General features: G+C 33.1%; 1 protein-coding gene across 1 annotated transcript in view; it reads right to left on the reverse strand.

Moving 5' to 3' along the window:
* LOC149084914 (gamma-aminobutyric acid receptor subunit beta-like) overlaps nucleotides 1–21,522 on the reverse strand; it is a 295,218-nt gene that overhangs the window by 181,727 nt on the left and 91,969 nt on the right. The window lies entirely within an intron of this gene.

Here is a 21,522-nt window from a genome sequence, read left to right on the forward strand (position 1 = left end):
CCTGTGATCGAAAAGCCTAAAAAAACCAATCTGGTAGAAAAGTTATAAAAAATATTATTTAGCTATTGAGTTATTTCGAATTCGGTTTACATATTATCGATTGTATACGCTATCGCAACACAATGTCTCACATATCGTTAATACTTATGTTTTTTTTTCTTAAAATTTTCAAATGTAGGGAAAATATATGTAAATATTGTGAACACCTTTCACGCATGATAAAATAACAGGAAATCAATGTCGTTTAATAAAATTGAAGAAAACTAAAATAAACGAAACTGTTTAATTCATAAGATGAGGCATAATATTGAAATTTTATTCCCTCAATATTATATAAATTAAATTGAAATTTGAAAATTTTAAAAATTAGAACAATTAAAAACTTTTTTTTCATAAATCAAATGTTTTTGTTTTCAAATATTTGGACCTTATTTGATGAACTAAACAGTTTACTTTTTTTTGAATTAAATGTCATTCGCTTAAATTGATTTCATGCCATTTTGTCATGTGCGCAAGATGTTAACAATACATGTTCTTTAATTTTTGAAAATTTGGAAAAAAATGAGTATTGGAGAAATGTAAAACATTGCGTTGGTAATAGCATCGCTAATTGAAAATATGTGTAAAAAATTTGAAATAAATCAGTGGTAAAATAATAAATTTAATTATATATCTACTAGAGTGCAGTTTTTGAGGACTTTTGTAAATTTTAAGAGGAATAAAATTATGTATAAGATTAGGCCATAACGTGCCTTCTCGGGTACTTTTTGGGAGCCTCTTTGAAAGTGTGATGCTCACCAACCTACTCTTTTCATTTAGCAGATTATTTCAAACAAGATAGTGTCGAAATTTCTAAGAAATATGCAAAGCAAGTATAAGTTTTCCGTAAAGGCCCCCATTTGGTTCAAAGCCGCAGTGCGTAGCTCAGCCTAATTACAAACCTGATGAAACCGCCATTGATCACATTACCCCCATTCACCGTATTATTCACATTTTACTCATTTAAAAAGCGATTACTTTTGTATATTTTACGGTAAATGTAATAAATGCGGTTAATATACATAATAACCGGTTATTATGTGTAATCGCAGAGCAATTTGGTAAGTTTCATCACTTTATCACTTTTACCAGCAATTGTGCATAGTTCCCAAGAGTCGTTGGTAAATTTGATAAATTGTCTTATATTAATTACTTTCACCGGCGATGCTTGGGTATTATGCATGATCTCCGGTAAAAGTGATAATTTTTTTAGTATTTATCAAATTTACCGACGACGCTTTGGTATTAGACATACTCACCAGTAAAAGTTATAAATGTATCAAACTTACCATGCCAACTTACAACATGCATAATAACCAGTTACTATGTATAATAACCGATTTATGACATTTAACGTAACATATGTATTTTAACTTTATGACATACCGTGATTTTCCTTCGACAATCTAGAGTCACCGTAACGATTTATTAAAAATGCATTCAATACCACTAGCGCAAGGTAGTATCAATATTTAGTGTACGTTATCCGTAGTTGAACTGCTTATTCTCTGACTCAATCCGTTAGTCTGACAGAAGGGATATTTCACGCATACTAAAGCTGCACGTTTGACGTCGAGAATATTTACTGATTGCTCTATAAATTTATTATAGATATCGAGGAAATTCACGGAATGTGCACTGCATCAGCGCTGTTAGTTGGAAGCCGTTTCCGTATGGCAGTATGATGTTTTCAATAAACGGTATTCCCGTACGCTATATGAGGGTTTGCTAGAAAAGCAATGACGTCAAATGTACTAAAGATAATCGATTTCACTCAAAATAAGCCCGTGTATCGATAGTCGAATGACGGGTTAATACCGGTATTTCGTAACAATATTACAAGTGATTAATAAAAGAAAAATTCATAATTTCTCATTTTTCCAGGTGCGTTCGGGCTAGGTAGAAAAGACATCCGTCTATAGTTTCAATCAGATTTTACAGGTTTCATCAGTTCGAAACCTACTCAGACTTTGTGAGAATTATTACTAATCGAAGGGGTTCAACACTTTCATACGTGGGAAGAAAGGTGGCATCAACAAACCCATACACGCATATTTCTATCGACGAACAAGAACCCCCCCTCCCACTAAATCGATCACAGCACCAATTTATTAACATGAAGGAATTTTAGACATCAGTCTAATTAATCCTCACGTGCATCAAATCACCTTGTGCAGAGACAAAAATGATCAAAGGATTAATTTTTCTTAAATCTAGTTTTGGCGGAGAGAGAGATTTGTTTACGGGTTTCTGTAAGTGGTTGAAATTTATACAGAGGTTGATTTTTTTGTATAGTGTAATATAATTATTTACTCTTTAAATACATAGCATACATACAAGGTTCTAAGTTTTAAAGGTCTTAGATGTAGCCACCAGCATTCCGCACAACGTGTTCCCAGCGATGCCGAAGTCTTTTTATACTGTTGGCATTGCCTGATATTTGGATGGTGCGAATTGAGCGACCTATTGACAGAAGACCGTCTTCAAGTGTTTAGAAGCGCGAATCCCACGAAGTGGTTCTTTCATCTAAGGGATTTGGCTAGCTACTGTTCGGAAAGGTAATGCAGGTGTAATGCAAGCCTCTCACAGTCCATGGTGACACTGTTGTGCATTGCGACCGCTAGCTCTGTCAATTTTTCACCAGCTCGAATGTTCAAAAACATTGCAACTGTATTTCGCGACCGCTCGTTCACAAATGTTCTGTTCCTGTTTCTTACTGCTCACGCGCGTTGAGGGGGGAGGGGAGGGTGAGTTCATTCGCTCTGAGGAAGTTTAGGCATGTAACTTAATTGTGGTATAAATGTCATGGTCTGGCTCCGTTTCATAGCGTCGCTGCAACATCGTTGCCACTATTAAAAAATCAATCCTTTTGCATCTATTAGAGAAATATTTCTTTTTTTTCTCACATAAAGCATGACCAATCGGTTAGCGTCAGATTTTTATAAAGTTGTTATAAAGTCGTTTATACAAAAATACGTCGGACTACTGTGTTCCAAATAGATGTGGAATTATAGTTAATGTAACCAATTGTTATTTGTTTTTGCGGCATGTTAAACAGGGCTCGTATCAGGCTTTCCTATTGTTTTTATCGTTTTTCTATACACTTCCTTATAATTTTCTCCATTTGAAGCTTTCAAAACCTACCAGACGTGGTTCCATTCAGGATTTATTTACCGCCTTGTTGATCAAACTTTACAGGCTAAGATTTTTTTAGTGATTCTATAGTGTTCTAGTTTTCTTTTTCAATTTTTTTTGTAGGCAGATCTCACAACAAAAGACTTTATTTGTGTTCATACAACCAAATTTGCAAAAGGTTTGCAATTACTTTGTTAGAATCCGTCAATAGGACCAGTTAGTGTACGTTAGAGCTGTTGGTGAAAGAGAAGAGTTAACAGAAAAACTTTATCCAAACATAGCATGGAATAATGTCCTTTGTTCAGATTTTGTGAATACAATCTGTTTTTCCTGCTTCAGGGTGATTTTTTTTTTTCAAATTTAATCAGACAAATATACTTGAAAGAGATTGAGAAACGGGAGAGAGGATATACGCGTTAGCGTGTCTTTATAGAAGAAGCAGGCAAAAGAAGAGACGAGGAAAGTTAAAAGAAGTCGAGTCAGGTTTGTCAGATCATATCCAGGTTAACAAGAAATACATTTTCAATTCAACAATGAATGTCACCGTTGGCATCTTCTCCATTGAAAGGCATGAAGTGAAGGATGAACAAAAAAAAAAAAAAAAAACTCGTGTAAGGCATTCAATCAGTTTCCCGGGTTAGTTTTTTTTATTAAAACGAACAAACAGCAAATTACCAGATACAAATAACAAATATATAATACTATTACTACTATCAATATACAAATATAAACATATATATATATATATAATTATAATATGCACTGGTGCAATGATTTATTCCAAAGTACTGCGTTAATATCTGTGTTTTTGATCATAATAAAGATATTGTAATCTGTATTTTTATTACTATTTGTGTAATTACTAGTAGTAGTTCATTATTTTTGGAGCTGTGTAACGAAAACTCTGTTTTGTTACTTTTAGGTACTTGATAGATATTTTGATATCTCTTTCTATTCGAGGTTCTATTTTCATTTTTTTACTAACCATTTTTCGTTTTTGATGATAAATTTATAAATTCTGTACATGTAGTTCTGTCTCAGTGTCAATATGTGGCACTGTATGTTTTTGTTATCTATTGGAACATTTATTAATTCAATTAATTTATTGTAAAGATTGTCTAAATTTCGTATGTTTTCATAATATGCTCCTCCCCAGACACATATTCTATAATTTATATTTGAATAAACCCATGCATAGAAGGTACCTTTCAAGCAGTTGTTTAACTATGGTTTCAACTATGTATTCAAGTTTATAAATGACTCCTGAGTACATTCTGAGTTTTTTTTTTTATTTTTTTCATCTTCCATTTTAGGCTATCTTGTATAACTATTCCTAAGTATTCATAATTAAACACTACCTATTTCTTCACAATTACATACTGATATAGTTTGAGATTGGCAGTGAGTGTATAATTTTACGTGGATTTCTGTACTGTCATTTATATTTCTTGTTTTCGTGCACATAAAATTTAGTTTTTTGTGTATTTATTTTAAATTTGTGTTTAATTAGCCAGTGATTTAATTTTGTTAGATCCTTCTCTGTTCTTTTAACCAAACTATCTATTTCTGTATCCTCAACATATAAAACTGTGTCATCTGCAAAAAATATAATGCTACTATTTAGATTTAGTTTACTAAGTTCATTTATGTAAATTAAAAACAGTATAAAGCAGTTTATTAAAAAAGGTGATTTCTCGCGCATAGGGGTGATACATGTGGTGGAAAAGCACGCAATGAAGTACAATGAGTAGAATAAATATTCCTATGACACCTCAAATAATTTATTCGCTAAAAAAGCATCGGCATCAGAAATACTTTATCCTACGAGACCTCAGAAAAGAGCGCACCATCCGCCAAATGCTCTAGGGTAGAGAGCAATGTAGGCATGTATAGTGCTTTCAATGACTTTTTCGCGTCGGTTTTTAATGGAGATAATGATATTCAATATACGGGTGTTGCATGGGGTAATAAAACCCTCACCGATATTCAAGTAGAAGACGTGGTGGTCCTAAATCTTCTAAGAAATGTATGTGCAAGCAAAGCACCAGGACCAGATGATATCTATCCCAGGGTCCTCAGGGAATGTGCTAATGAATTGTTGGGGCCAGTCGCACAGATATACAGGAGTAGTGTTGCCGAGGGTATCGTCCCAAGAGATTGGAAACTTGCTAACGTTGTTCCGATATTTAAGAAGGGTAGTAGAGAAGCGGTGTCAAATTATCGTCCAGTGAGTTTGACGAGCTCCCTCTCGAAAATTTTGGAAATTATCATCAAAAGGCAGTTTGTGAAGCGGATAGACGAGAATAATGTATTGTCGGATAATCAGCATGGGTTCAGGAAGGGGAAGTCATGTGTAACTAACCTCCTTTGCTTCTATGATCACGTGACTAAGGCTTTGGGTAAGAGCAAAAATGTAGACGTTGTTTACCTTGATTTCCAGAAGGCATTCGATCGGGTCCAACATGGCAAACTCTTGGAGCGTTTACACGAGATTGGAATAGGGGGCAACTTGCTGAATTGGATAGAATCGTGGTTAAGAGATAGGTCGCAACGAGTTATGGTGAACGGGGAATTCTCTGGTTGGACAAACGTCACAAGTGGAGTTCCTCAGGGAAGTGTCCTTGGCCCCATACTTTTTTCACTTTTTATCGACAAACTCGTTCAAGGTATCTATGGGATTACTTGCAAATTTGCAGATGATGTGAAGCTAATGGGGGTAATCGGGAATGAAAGCGATAGGGAGTTGCTCCAGACCAACTTAAACAGGATTGCAGCATGGGCAAATGAATGGAGCATGACGTTTAGCGTAGATAAGTGCATGGTCGCTCATTTTGGTTCGAACAACCCACGGTTCTCTTACGAGTTGAATGGTGTCACTATCCCGGATGCAACTAGGGTCACCGATTTGGGAATTCTCATTGACGAGCGACTTAGGTTTTCTGAACATTGTTCAGCGGTGGTCAAAAAATCTAATAGAATGCTTGGTCTCATTTTCAAAAAGGTCTCTTCGCGTTCTCCTAAAGTCATTCTTCCGCTTTTTCGAGGATTAGTTCGTCCTGTAAGGTTTTTGAGACCATACCTACACAGGGACATAGAATTGGTTGAAGGGGTGCAGAGAAGAGCTACGCGTGTTCTTATTGGCACGCAGGGCTTGAGTTATCAAGAGAGACTTCATTTTTTGAATATGTTTACATTGGGTGAACGCAGGTGTCGAGGAGATATGATCGAAGTGTTCAAAATTTTCAATGGGATGGATAGGATGGTTCATGAACTTTTAGTACACCGCTAATCGACTGCTTTTACAAGGGGACACCAGTATCGATTGGTGAGGGACAATGCAAGGCTATGGTGTCGCAGGGAATTTTTCTCTAATAGGGTTGTTAATAAATGGAATAGCTTACCCCCGGAGGTAGTAAATTGTAACACAATTGACACGTTTAAAAAGAAATACGATAAACATGTTGGGGTAAATCGAGAAGCTATGCATTCTTAGAATAAGCCAACCATAATATTCTTTATGGGCATTGTATAATATTTTATCATGTGTATATATTGTTTATAATTTGTGTTAATTGCATTTTTAATTGGGTTGCTGTTTTTTTTTAAATATATGGCATCCATATTTTTATGGACATCTTTTTATCAGCCACGTCGTTGGGCATTTTGCCTGTTGTGGCCTTGTATTTGTATTTGTATTTGTATTTATAAGTAGGGCTGGGAATCGATTGCAATTATTAACTGTTGAATCCAAAATTTAATCGATTAATGAGCCGATTAATCGAATTGTGATGGAATATTTTTAAGTATCCCCTATATGGGACATATTGTATTTATTACTTCATAATTAACTTATTAGGAAACTTTTTTAATACTAATTGATGCTACAAAAATATATTTTATTCATTTCTCTCTGACTCATCTATTCGCTAGATGTAAAAAGAATATTAGAATAGATTAAGAACTTAAGGCTTCCTACTTGAAATGATGCTGAAAATTTTTGTCGGATTCTGGAATTTCTTGTCTAGGATCTTGTGATTTTTTTAGAAAATCAATCATTTTAAGTTAGTCATTGATTTTTAAATTATTTTCGATCTTCATATTATTACTTTTTTTCTTAGAAACTGCTCTTCCATGGTGAGGGGGACACTGATGCTTCCCGAATAGGAAAAATACTGCTCACAATGGAGAACAAATTTCGATCTTGTCCTCTAAACCTGAAAATATCTGGAAAAACCTTTAAAACTGAACTCATCACTAATTTTCGTTGAACCAACTTTCCACCATTTCGAAAAATTTGATCAAAATATTGATTCAAATATTCTATAGATGGTCGCTACATATGATATTATGAATTTTTATTAAAAATTGTAATCTAATTTTTATCGGATTAATCGAGTTAACTCAACTGAAATTCTTAACTGTGATTGGTAATTGATCGATTAACCAACCAATTGATTAGTCGGACCAGTCTTATTTATAAGAGAAATGGAAAGAATAGGGGGGGGGGGTGAGAAAGAGAGAAGGTGAAAGTGAAATCTCTACTGCACGCTAATCCTTTCCCCGTTCCATTTCTAACATATGAACAAGGAAATCAGTTTTATCATCCATACTTCAAATACAGATCATCCAAATTTGTTATCAAAGGTGGGGGTTAACTAGCGCTCTGCTAAAAATTGTTGAACGTAATATTAAATAACAACTGTTGAACTGAATGGAGGGTGGTCATGTAATTGATGGTCATGCATGACCAGTATGCTTTTGTGTAACCAAACTGGCACGCTTTCATGATCTCGTGATCAAAAGAGTGGGTGAAAGAAAAAAAATTGACGTTGTCTACTTGGACTTTCGAAAAGCATTTGATAAGATCTAACATGCAAAACACTGCAATTCTAAGTTAAAATGGAATTTAAAAGAAACATGTTAAATTTTATAAGCTCTCCTTGCTACGGAATAATTCACAGCAAGATATGGTGAACGGAGATTAACGGATATTTAGAAGTGGAAAGTTTTGTCGAAAAAGTTTTTTTTAGGTATTTTGCTATTTTGATTCTTTTGATTTTTTATGGTTGAAAATATGTCACAATGACAGAATTAGAACCGTTTTGGGTCACACTCGAAATGCAAATGATATGAAGAAAAATTTATTATTGTACGTCCAAAAAATGAGCAAATCTCTGGTTTTCTTTTGTGTGTGGTGACAAATAATATTTGGAATCTACTTGAAGCAGTAATAATATATTTATTCAAGAAATGCGTATTACAGTATATAATTCATTTATATAAATTCGTAATACAGTATATTTTATTTATATAAATGCGTACCAATTCATTCATATAAATGCGTACCAATTCATTCATATAAATGCGTACCAATTCATTCATATAAATGCGTAATAATTCATTATATCTTAAAGTGTTAGATAGGTCTCACTGATATGTTTTCTAAGCCAGGGGTTAGACAAAACTGGTTTATAGTAGGTGGTTCGGATTTGAAGACCGTTTCTGTAAAAATGATAGAGAGAGATATTTACTAACGTTTTCTATATATTGCTTCCTTCATTTAACAATAAAGCAAAAGAAGAAGCTATATTCCCGTTCTTTTTAAATACATTTTTCTTATCATTTTCAGAGAAAGATATGACTTGACTGAGGAGATGAAAAAAAAACTACTAAGATATATTTGTTGGTATATACGTGGCTTGGGATATAAAATTAGACTTGATTTTTCGAATATATTCTCATTCGAAGAGTGTACGCGTCTAAGGGATATGAGTTTGAAGTGTTCAAGATTTTCAGTAGGATGGACCATGAGTTATCACTACACTGTCAATCCAAGACTTTGACAAGAGAACATCGGTATCAGTTTGGTTTCTTTTCAAAAAGAAATGATATTTTTGTCAGAAAAATGTAAAAACTGATTCTGAGATGACAACCATATTTTTTAAGATGAATTGTAAACCTATTAGGTTTGTGTTAGATTTCCGGTTGCTATACGTGGGTAGGAATGATATAACAGTTGTTATTGACATCCTTAATAAATAAATAAATAAATATACACAAAAAGAATTATTTAAGAAAAAGGAAAAAAAAGGAAAAAATTCAATTTTATGAGAGAGTGAAAAAGAGAACCTATGCAGTGAAGTGGGTCGTCATCAGGGGGAACCCCATGCATGGTTCGAAAAGTGTAGGTGTTTCTGAAGGGTGGCTATGCCTAATTGCATTAAAAATTCCCACCCTTGTTCTCCGCCGCTTGTCTTCTCAAAAACATGTTGGACGAAAAAAAGACAATGAAAATATGTTAAAAATACAATATTTGAAAAATTATATAAGCTTCAGATTATAAGCTCAAAGAAGCATAAGAAAAATATATACAGAGTTACGGGAATTTTTTTAAGACAGGAAAAAAATAACTAAAACAGCCGATAGGTAGCGCTGACGTACACAAGTCAAAGAAATCGCACGGGATGGTTAGGATGGACCATGATTTATTAGTACACCGTCAATCGACTGCTTTTACAAGGGGACACCAGTATCGATTGGTAAGGGAAAATGCGAGGTAAACCGTGTCGCAGGGAATTTTTCTCTAATAGGGTTGTTACTAAATGGAATAGCTTACCCCCGGAGGTAGTTAATTGTAACACAATTGACACGTTTAAAAAGAAATACGATAAACATGTTGGGGTAAATTGAGAAGCTATCCATACTTAGAATAAGACAACCATAAATACATTATGGGCATTGTATAGTATTTTATCATGTGTATATGTTGTTTATAATTTTAGTTTTTAATTGGGTTGCTATATTTTTGAAATATACGACATCCATATTTATTATGGGCATTTTTTCTCAGCGACCTCGTTGGGCATTTTGCCTCTTGTGGCGTTGTATTTGTATTTGTAAAAGATACGAAAATAACGAACAGAATGCCTCCAAATCGTTTATTACAACAGTATCTGTTCCCCATGACTACCACCACAAGGGATAACACATTGCAGGCGAATCACAAATCCAGCAACGGCAGAGTGCAGCAGGTCCACATACACGGTTTACAACGGTGAACTGGTAGTGGATTAAGAGCACGCAAGTGCTTATAACCGTCTCATTAGCATATTTCCACCAAGTACCACCGCTAGTACCAGCGCCACCTATCGCTATTTTTGAGTTATTTTTTCCCTGTCTTAAAAACATTCCCGTGATCTAGCGATGCTAACCCTGCAAACCATTTTTTATCTCGGTTATTTTTCCGGTTTTTATTCATTTTTAAAAATTCTACGGACATTTTGCCCACCCTGTATATATATGATGTTCTAACAGTTGTAAAGATGGGAAAAATGTTGAGAGGTTTACACACCAATACAAGCAATTGTCATCAAAGAATGCATAGTCTAGCATGAAACGCAAACGTGCTACCCCGTTTCGAAACGGCCGCTCTGCAAACGTTAAAACGGGATTCCCATTGAAATTTATCGGAAAAAAAGAACACCATGCAAGAAAATGTAACCTGGGGAAGAAGACAAAGAAACCGTATGCAAATCTGTGTCACAGTGAATAAAAGTCGTGGACGTCAGCACTTTGAAATTATTCCAGCGTGCAACCGTTCTAAGAGTTTTAACGTACGGAATAATGGCGTACTTTAGTTTTTATGAAAATGTAGACACTCATTCTATTTTCGGAGCTGCAAACGGAAGTACCACAGAGACAACACGAATGTACAGTAAGCGTTTCCCCACAGGTAGTTACCCAATCGGAAAAAAATTTGCGCGCTTGCATCTGCACCTGTGCGAAACGGGTCTGGCTAACTTGAACATGGCGGGCATCCGCGCTTTTTATTCACTTTGACGTAGATTTGCATACGGTTTCTTCTTCTTTCCCAGGTTACATTTGCACATGATGTTCTTTTTCTCCCGTTAAATTTCAACAAATACCCGTTAAATTCGGCCGTTTCCGTTTCATGTTAGACCATGTATTCTTTGATGACAATTGTTTGTATTGGTGTGTAAACCTCTTAACGTCTTAAACTTCAACTAAACTCTTAAAGTTTTCCCCATCTTTTCTGAATCACCCTGTATATATGTATATACACATATACATATTGCGAGCTTTTTTTTTCTATTGCAGTATTTTTGGTAATTTTATTCATAATATTTTAAATATAGTAATTAATATTATTCAATGATTCACAACAATTGTTTCCCACGAGAAATGTTTTGAAGCTTTTATGAGTTAGAAAGTGATCACCCATCAACATTAATAGAATAATTACGTTACTTTATTTGAATAAAAGATAATTCTCCATAACAAGCATTATATATGCATGTAATATGCATGTTGAAGTAGGAAATTTACTACACGGCAAACGCTTCTCTCGAGAGGCTATTTTTTCCCACAAGCTCGACAACGATTATCTGCCGCTACAAGATGAAACTGAAGCGATATCCCACTCATTTTCAGGCACTCACCGTTTCTGTTTCCGTAAGCAACTAAAAGCATCTTTGTTCGAGAAAGGAGAACCGCATTATATTCAGAGAATTGCGCAATTTTTTTCCCGAATAAGAGTGATCGAAATGACTAAGTGACCGGTCCGAGTTCCTTAGTACGACCAATGACTGTATCGAGCACAAGAAATTCCCAAACAATATAGCTAACGAGTTCGTGCATCTATTCTTCCATCTGAAACGATGGCTAACCAATTTTCCTTTCAGGTAAAATAATGGTAAAAGAGAAAAAAAAACCTATTTCTGCGTATTTTCTGCGGTAATCGGTGACATAAAAGTACTTGATTGTGAACACGATGAGCTCATAAATTTATTTTTTCATTGGCAGATTTTCATAGTGCGAGCTCACAACAAAACGGCATCTTTGAATTTGTTTTCTTTAGGGGACTTGATGCCTTTAACGTGGTGAAAAAAACTATGCTTCCAATAGAAATATCATTGAAAATACTATTTGACCATTGATTTATTTCAAATTTTGTAAACATGTGTCTGATTGTATGATGCTGATATAAACTTTTATATATATCTTGCACACTTGATTTTTTGTGAATTTTGAAACAAATGCATTAAAAACAGCTTGCACGCATGATAAAATACCACGACATAAATATAAATGAATACAAAATAAATTAAAATAAAAGAAACTGCCGCAGGGTTCATGAAATGAAGGAAAAGGTTAAGATTTCATTGAGGCAATCTTATTTAAAATTAAATTTCAAAATTCAAATTTAAATTTTCAAGTTTAAAAGTTTGTTTTCAATGTGAGATTGAGTCAATGAAATCTTTTGCATCATTTCATGCATTGAACAGTTTCCTTTATTTTGAATCAATTTTTATTCAATTGTTTTGATGTCATGGTATTTTATCATGCATGAAGTAGTTTTTAATGCATTGTTTTTAAAAAATTACAAAAAATTAAGTGTGAAAAAATATGTGAAACTGTATAGTGGCATAGATTAGTGTACACATTAGTACACACATTTCTTACACATATTCTTAATGCTATGTACACTGTATTACACTAATCTATGCCACTATACACTATATATATATATATATATATAGCATTTTTAATGATATTTCTATTAGAGCATAGTTTTTCACCATGTTAAAGGTACCAAGTCCCCCCTAGTTTCTTCCCGCAAACCAGTATAATTAAAATCACCTACTTAGCTCATCCGTTAACTCTTAATGCTAAAAAATCAACTCATTTTCATTTGTTAGGTTGGTTTCAACAAACTTTTTAGTGTAAGAGTTTTATTATATTGTTATACAGTGTGTAAAGTTGGATCCACGTGCCTAGGGGCTGTATATCTACAAAAGAAAATGCAAAATTTCTGCAAAATTTAAGTTTTTACGGTCCTCCTGTTCTCTAACTTTCAATTAAAACGTTGATGCCCTATCTCTATTGAACCTAACAAGAAAATTCATGTTTCTAGGTGCAATATTGGCCCAGATATTTTTATTCAAAATTCGATGATAATGAGAGAAACAACAGCATGATGCTAAGAGATAAACTAGAGCAAAAGTTTGCCACGTGTTTTTACAAGTGCAATTTATTAAAACTTGAGATATCCCCTTAACTTTCAATCAGCAATAACTTAAGTGAATATTACCCTTAAAGACGTGGAAACGTTTTTATTTGGGTTCAGCAGAGACAGAGCAACAGCTTCTAATCGGATGTTAAAAGACAAGGAGAGCACATAAAAAATTAAATTCTGTATTGTGATGCATATTAGACCATTGGTAAAATAAATGACATCTGAAATGGGCCCGTTATTTTGCAATACTTGTTTCTAGTTTGTTGAAAGTATATTTGTATAACGAACGGTTCAAAAGATACAAGGTGAATAAGGACTTAATTTAATACCCTGTACTTTTTTGAGTGTTGTAATTCATCATATCAACACTATAACCACTAATCATTCACAGCAAAACAATATTCAGTTTATTATTTTAACTGTTTATGGCGAGGATCTTGCTAGCCGAAATTGCGAGGGGGGGGCGGTGTAACGCCTTTTTTCCCCCAAAATTGCTTCTTTAAAAAAAAATGTTTCATACATGCAAGGTTGTCCTGTAAATCCTAATTCTGCCTTTATCTCATCAACCGTTTGATATTAAGAATTTAGAAAATGCTCAAAATGTGTTCAGAAATCATTGTGTACCAGTTCCGGGAGTGAAAATACAGTTTGTCATAAAATAAAATAAGAAAAAACCTTTCTTTACGGACAGCTTGTCCTCAAAAGCATAATTACAAAAGTGTTGCCCTGTCTCTCCAGAGGCCAACAAAAATTTCCACGGTTTTTAAGTGCAATATAATATTCGCTGAGAAATTTAAATTCAAATATCGGAGAAAAGTTGGGGGAGAATAGTATAAACTAACGGATAATAATCCTTCCCCTCGTTTATGCTGTTCTTTCCCAACTTTTTTCCAATTTTTGCATCCAAATATGCCAGTGAATATTGCACTAACGAACACGGAATTTCTTTTGTTGGGATCAGGGAAAGACAGAGCAATAACATTCCAAATGGAAGTTAGAGGACAAGGGACTGTATAAAATTTTTTATTTTTTACATCATCACAAACTATATTTTTACTCCCGAAACTGGTACAGGGTGATTCTTGAACATAATTTGATATTTTCTTAAGGAAAGGAAAAAAACGGTCTTCTGTAGCTTGATGGCAGAGCACTTGCCCGGATTGTGAGAGGTTGGTGGTTGGATTATAAACAGACACATTTGCATTTTCTTTCCGAACTTCATCCATCTCCGCTTGGTATCCAGTTTTTCGTACTTTGTATGACAAAGGAATTCTTATTCAGAGGAAAGCATCCAGAGAAATTTGATTTGTTTTAAAAAAAATATATTTTTTCATAGAACAAGTAAAAAGTAGAAAAATATTCCACTGTAGGCTTAAAGTAATAGTTCATAGTGAAAAAAAATTATTATTATTATCGTTATTAAGTTCATAGTGAAAAATTCCAATGAAAAACTCAAGTTAAAATATTTTGAGAGTTCAAAAGTAGATCATCAAAATATTAGTTTTTGAAACCCAATTTCTTTAGCTTTTGAAAAAACCAAAATAAAGGTCATTTTTCAGTTTTTATGAAACTAATTTATATAATGTAGGCATATTTCTTCCAACTCGCCCTGAATATATTCTGAAAAGATTGAACCTAGTACGTTAGTAAACTAACTGTAAGGGAAGATGTATTTTCTCAAAAAACCATGTTTTTCCCCCCAAAACGATACTACTTAAAGCATTGCTTACAGTGAAGTCAAGTTGAAAGTAAATAACTGTTTATCGAAAATTTGTATTTCTCAAGCTCTTTTTCTCTGGTTTTTTACGTGGAAAAAAGTAGAAAAAAACGTGGGCTGTGTGAAGAATAAAAATAGTTTTCCTTCCTCATCATAAAATAGAGATTTCATCTCATTGTTACGAAGAATATTACAGTTACGAAAAAGAATCCTCGATAAAATGTCGTTATCTTTCAGGAAAAAGATTTTGTTTTTTCACTGGGATACATGATACTTGAATGGGTAAAATATATTGAAAGTGGTTGAGTACAGAAAAATAATTGTATTATGCGTTATTCTGGGATTTTCTTACTGCATATATAGCCCTGGGATGATTATGAGATAATATGTGATAGTACTCGAGGATTAAATTTTAAAAAAGTTGACTTTTTTGGAAGATATTTGTTTATGTCCAGTATATGGAAAACAATAAATTTAGCATACAAAGACGTATTTTTCAATTCCTTAAAAAATATATGCATATGTTAGTCTTTAAGTATTCTATTAAATTTAGATAAAAGCCTCACTGATACAAAATCATGGATGAAAGAACGTTCAAATAATGATTTCACTAGATATTTGAAGGGGTCTTGTACCTTTTGGCATTGTCAAAAAGACTCAAAAACTATGCTCTAGTAGAAATATCATTGAAATTTTTTTTCTTATCTTCACTATTCATTTTTTTTGAAAATTTGTAAACTTTAAGGGGAAAAATGTATTATTAACACCTGCGCACATGATAAAACACGATGATATCAATGTAATTGAATAAAAATTGAAGTAAACTGTTTATTTATTTCAATAAAATACAGCAGACTTTTCAAAACCAAATTTTTGGAAAATTTAGAAAGATTAAATAAATTTTCTTTATAAATCTTGTATTTATAAATAGATCTAAAATATTTTGTCTCATTTCATAAACTGAACAGTTTCCTGCATTTTGAATGAATTTTTATTCCATTCCATTCATGTGATGCTATTTTATTATCCGGGAAATGCACTGATAATGCATTTTTTTCTTAATGTTTTGAAAATTTGTAAAAAAAAAACCATAGGTAATGGAGATATGTAAAGCACTGTATTGACATATCACAACATATAAAATGAAAAATATGTGCACTGCGTTTAAAATAAACCAATGATTAAATAATATTTTTAATGGAAATTCTAGTAGAGCAAATGTATTAACACCTTGCTTTTGAGGATTTTTGGCCATGTTAAAAGTTTTGAAACCCCTTTACCCTGTATGGACCTATGTATACATTACTGCCAAATCCCGAAATTGGTGAGTCAATTTCGGGCTTTGACGAGCCAGTTAGCGAAGTTTTCGGAGATCCTTGGCCAAAGTCAGATAACAAAAAAGTGATACGGGGGTTATCGCCAAGTTTTCGCATTTTTTCGTGATAATTATGTCCACGGACTATTACTTAGCTATGGCAACCCATCATATTGCGGTCAAGATGCGGTAATAATTTTTTTTTCAAATTTCACAGAAAAAACTATACATGTCTATTCTAAATTTTTTTTTCGCTCAAATCTTTTTTTTGTCTCGTCACACGAAGCTAATTCAATACAGCTACTAAACATAGCCATGTATCACACACTCGCGATGAAAAAATGGATTTGTGGCACGTACAGGACCGTCTTACATAGGGATCTCCTGCCACTTCGAAAATTGGTAGGCCAAACTCGAATAATTTCTGAAAATTGAATTTTAACCAATACTCTCGCGAATTGGCCGCATTTCGGGCTTTGGGAGCAACATAATATGAATATACATGGTAAATGTATATATAAGGAAAAAACCTATTATACCAATTTCCTTTCTCATTTTTTTTTGTACTCCAGAAAGTACACCTTTTACTGTTATTTTAACACAAAACACGACTCTATATAAGAGATGTACACTACTTTTTTCACCTAGAAAGAGTTGATTCCTTGTTGCTGTCATATTTCAGTTGCTGAAATTTTACATGTTCAGAGATTTAGGTAAAGAGGTAAAAATTATTTTTAACTATGTTAAGAAAGATTTATTTGTTTATAAGTAACATTAAAATCAGGACACACTGAAATTTTACTCTTAGTTTTTAGTTAATTTAGTAAATTTTAGTTAATTAAAAATCAATTTTAATTGATCGAGTTGCTGTGCTGATGTATTGTTCCAATTAAAACTATGCTAATAGTACTAATTTACATCCGTTTTTGTACGAAAAAACTTTAAATACGTTTTTAAGGAGTGAACCATAGAGGCGTTAAACCTTGCACGCATGATATAATAGCACGGCATCAATGTACTTTAATAAAAGTTAATTAAAAATAAATAAAACTGTTCAATTCAGAAAATGGGGACACAATATTTAGATTTCATTGACTGAATAATATTTTTAATGAAATTTAGAATTCAAATTTTCAATAATTAGAAAAAAAAATTTAAATATTTTTTATAACAAAAAGTATTTGTCAATAGTAGATAATCTTAACTAGTTCCAATTACTAATCTTAAATAGTTTTGTATAGGTGTTTAAATATCTCTCAGTTTATGAACTCAATATTCTTTTGATTTTGAAACAATTTTTATTCAAGCTCTTTGATGTCACGGTATTTTATCCATCACGTAAGGTGCAATGCATATTTTGTGCAATCATTTGCAAAAAAGTAGGTAATGGAGATAAGCAAAACATTGTATTGGCATATCATAGCATATATCATCAGAGATATGTGTAATGAGTTTCAAATAAATCAATGGTTTAAATAATATTTTTAATGTGGTATTTCTACTAGAACATATATAGTTTTTGAGGCCAATGTCCAGAGGTGGCAGACCCCTTAACCTTTTATGGTTCCGTATATATTTTGGTATATTTGGATATACATGGCAAGTTCATAGTCGAAAAACCTATTATAACGATTTACTTTTTCAATTTTTTTGGTATTTTAGAAAATAAATCTTTTAGTATCATTTCAATACAAAAAATACGACTGTATAAGTATAATACTTATCTATCTAGAAGAAGTTGGTTTCTAGTCGGTGTCATTTTTTGAGAGTTGCTGAAATTTTACGTTTTCAGATATTTATAAAATCCCACAAAATTGAGGTGGATGGAAATAAAATTCAAGATAAAAACTATTCAACTTTGCCAAGCAAGATTTTATCTGTTTATAAATAACATTAAAATCAATGCGAACTGTACATTTTACCATGAATTAACCATTTCAGCTAATTAAAGATACACTCTATTGATTAAATTGCTATTCTCATGTATTGTTTCAACTAAAAATATCCTAACAGCACAAATTTACATCCATTTTTGTAACAAAAACAATACGTTTTTATAGGAATGAACCATAGAGGGTTACATACAGTCGAACTTGGTTAATTCGAAGTCCGAAGTCACTGAAAAAAGTTTGAATTATAAAATATATATATTCGAATTGTCCAATTAATCTACCTTGCATCCGTAAAATGATTACAGATTGCAACTTAATAACCGACATTCCTATATGATAGTAATTATCAATTATTAAAAATATTATTAATCTCAGTATTATAAAAAAAATTTCCCAAATTTTAATGATTTATAATTATACAATAATTGATCTTAACTGCTACATCATTAACCCTCTGTTCTGGAATCTGGTACAGTCTCGATGCACTCCAGCTTTACAATGTGAAAATACACATTTAATTATTAAAAAAAAGGAGGAAAACAAACCCTACAGACTTTTATTTGTCTAAAAAATTTTTATTTGACAATTCGATCGAGAAAAGTCAAGTCTGGCTTCTTGTAGAGTTTTTCCAAACAAAATTTGCTTATTCAAAAATCAAATGATCAAACAAATGCGAATTTAGCAAGAACTTTTAACATTAAATTTGATAGAGAACTCAAAGGGTAGAGGGAGTTCGTAAAAGCTTGAATTATCCAAAATTTGAATTAAACAAGTTCGAATTATACAAGTTGTACTTCATGTCGTTGGATATCGACGTTTCCCTCCGAATCCAAATAATACTGTTTGAATAAAATGACTTGTTAAAATATCTTTGTTTAAACAATTCTATCATTATTTTATTTTTGTTTCATGTCCGTTACAAGCAATCAATCCCAACTGGATAAAGAACAAGCAAAGCAAAAAAAATGTTGCGATGACGCCTAAAAGATGTTGTAGTCCATGACCAGGAGTAGGTGGGCAGGAGAAGAGCATTAACAACACTCATGTCATTGAGAAGCTTCGATTGGTGACATTAGCTGATAGCTATTGAATGGGAAGGAAGAAGGCAGTCAGCCGGTTACTTCAGACAGCGACAAGCCTCGCCCAAATTTAGCTCGAGACCGAGTGGGCAATGTCATTTTGTAAATGGATACTGAAATCATTGGGATAAATAATGCCTCCGACGTGACACGATGTCATGATTGAAAATCTTGGGTCTGACCCGGAAATCGAGTTATGTGCCCGGTCTTTGATAGAAATTTGATGTAGCCAATAGAGATTTTTATTCTATATTTCTTCTCCCCCGCTACCATATATATTGATTGGAAGTGATAAAGCTCCACACACGAGAATTACCAAACATTATCATCGCTTATAAACAATATCTGTAGTTTTTAGTGCGATTGCGCTCACTTTTGATGTTGGGACTAGGAATGTGCACTTGATTATATTTCCTGTCGCTATATAAATTATAAGAAAAGAAGGAAATACGAAGGTTTCTTTAACAGCTGGCTGGTGCGAAGATGAATATGACAAGGCATATGAGAGAACGAGGATTCGATTCTCCGCAAGGGCAGTTGAATTTTCTCTTTCCAATTCATGTTCGATCGCCAGCAGTTAAAAAACCTTCGTATGGATATGGGAGAGTGACATCATCTTCGGAAAAAAAGGAGATGTTTTCTGCCCAAGATTGAATGATTGATACACTATCGAGAATATACAGGGTGAACTTAAGTCAGTTTCACCTCTAATAACTCTTAAGCCGTTGGCTATAGAAACATACTTTCAATTAGAAATACAGTAAATGTCCGTTATAACGAGTACGGTTTGTAATGACAATCTCGCTGTGTTACGAGTAATTCGCAAGGAAATCAGAACACATGTTTTCTTTTCTCTTTTCTTTGAGAATTGTATATAAGGACTGGAAAGAGCGGCGTTCGTTTTAATCTTTTCACCTTATTCATAAGTGCTTATAAACGGGGCACGTCACTACCTCCCAATAGATAATAGGACCACATGCTGTATCTTATCTTCTTGTTATCAAAAAAGTAGGTCGAAAAACACAAAATTTTATCTGTACGTGCATTGGTTGGGCAGTGGTGCACCAAAAATCATCCCATGGTATTGACATCGTTGTAATTTCGCTGGAAAAATCCCCTCTCTCTCTTCTTTCTTACTATCTTCTACAACTAGACACAGGAAAACATTTTCTCTGTTGCAAGTTGCTTTTCGCTGCCAGATCTTGCGGCATTTTATACTCCAAAATTGCATGAGTGAAAGTCGGTCATTTTTCTAGACTGTTTTGCTATGGAAAGAAAAGTTTAGCATTCGAAACAAAGCTCCACATTTTATTCGAATGTGAAACAAATAATGAAATAAGAAGTGAAATCGAAAAAAAAAATTCAAGCTTTAATCGTCAACTTTTTATTTATTTTTTGGTATATAATCAACATTGCGTATGCATAAGAAATAAATTCTATATACATATTTCAGCAAAAGTACTAAAAATAAAAGGAACAGAAATTTGAGTTCATCTAGTTTTTCCCCCTATTTATATACAGTCCGAAAAACTAGAATTCGTTTATACCGAGAAGACAGTTATAACGACAGTCTTCTCTCTGATTGTGTGAACTGTCGTTATAACGGAATGTTACTGTAGTAGTTGAAATTCGTGTCCATCTTAAATGCGTCGGTAGTTTTATCATGGCCGGTATTACACTATAAAAGTTTTACCATAAAACTTCAAAAACACAGCCAATTAGAGTATCGGTTACATTCGAGAATATGCAACGAATAGGTTTATTGGTCGTTTTTTCAAGTTCTTTTCAAAAAAAATCTTTTATCAAACATTTGTAGTGTGAAATTGGGCCTTATACCGCCTAAGAACCGTTTATGATCCGAGACAAAATTTTTAATTTCTCATACGTTTCCCCATCCTCTCATTTCCAATTAGAATGTTGCTGCTCTGTCGTTTTTGAGCCCAACAAGAAAATTCCATATTTCTAAGAACAATATTCTCGGATATATGATTTCAAAAAGCACCGAATTATGAGATTCCTTCATTTTCAGCATCTTTTAAATTCATATATCTCAGTGAATATTGCACTTACAAACATTAAATATTCGGCTTTATTCAGAAAAGCCAGGGCAACAACTTTCTTATTGGAAGTTCGAAGATAGGGGACCGTATAAAAACTTAAATTTAGTGTCTCGGTCCATATACGTTATGGTTATTATATGGTTCTTGGTAAAATAAGTAACACATCTAACATGGACGAGATTATTTTTTTCCCGCTAAATTACATTTTCTAATTAAAAGTACGTTTCTATAGCCAACTTTTTACGAGTT

The sequence above is a fragment of the Pholcus phalangioides genome, unplaced genomic scaffold, assembly GCF_987345545.1.
Source record: "Pholcus phalangioides strain wild (caught in Gottingen) unplaced genomic scaffold, Ppha-v1.0 ptg000007l_1, whole genome shotgun sequence".
NCBI lineage: Eukaryota > Metazoa > Arthropoda > Arachnida > Araneae > Pholcidae > Pholcus > Pholcus phalangioides.